The sequence below is a fragment of the Aethalodelphis obliquidens genome, unplaced genomic scaffold (assembly GCF_003676395.1).
Source record: "Aethalodelphis obliquidens isolate GAN/ISIS:26980383/991018 unplaced genomic scaffold, ASM367639v1 scaffold51, whole genome shotgun sequence".
In the NCBI taxonomy this organism is placed as follows: Eukaryota; Metazoa; Chordata; class Mammalia; order Artiodactyla; family Delphinidae; genus Aethalodelphis; species Aethalodelphis obliquidens.
The window spans coordinates 5,070,515-5,071,119 of NW_020837995.1; the positions used below are offsets into that span (position 1 = coordinate 5,070,515).

At 33.7% G+C, this 605-nt stretch overlaps 1 protein-coding gene across 9 annotated transcripts in view; it reads right to left on the reverse strand.

Moving 5' to 3' along the window:
* Positions 1-348: 348 nt before the first annotated feature.
* MEIS2 (Meis homeobox 2) overlaps positions 349-605 on the reverse strand; it is a 201,575-nt gene continuing 201,318 nt past the window's right edge. For 6 of the 9 annotated variants that reach the window (XM_027083833.1, XM_027083836.1, XM_027083831.1 and 3 more), the window contains one exon: positions 349-605. This exon is cut by the window's right edge and continues 1,178 nt beyond it. The gene's annotated coding sequence lies outside the window, so the exon portion shown is untranslated. The other 3 variants (XM_027083832.1, XM_027083839.1, XM_027083840.1) reach the window with 2 other exon arrangements.

Sequence of the window (605 nt, forward strand, 5' to 3'; positions counted from 1 at the left end):
TGAAAAGCTTCACCTGAAAGTATTTTTTTTTTTAACATAATGCATCTAAAGAGGAGGTTGGACGTGTTGGTGATCTTTCAACCTGGCTCATAACACACATACACACACACACACACACACACACACACACACAGTTTCGTACCTTTAGAATTTTTCTGCTGGTAGAATTTATAGGCCAAATATATACTGAAAGCCTACAGAGGTGGTTACCTTAAAAAACTGTTGGTAAGTTAAGTTTCAAATATACTCGATTTCTGGGGGCAAAGCCATCACCTACTTTCAATCCCAAATATATAGTAGGTACTGTGCAACCTTGCCTTAAAACTATTAAAAACACAAAAGCCTAACAAAAATCAAAAATGAAATATTTATTACCGCATTTTGTGACTTAACACCTTTTTTTTTTAACATAACGTCACAGTCCTCATACAAGTATTTTAATGTAAATTTGACAAAGCTTAAAGGTAACAGCATTTTCTTCTAGTGAGGAACACGTGCTGAGAAAAGAAGAATTCATGGACATACAATACCAATTCCACAGCAGATCTGATACTAGCAAAAACATTCTTTTTTTTTTTTCAATTGAGGTAAACACATAGAATATC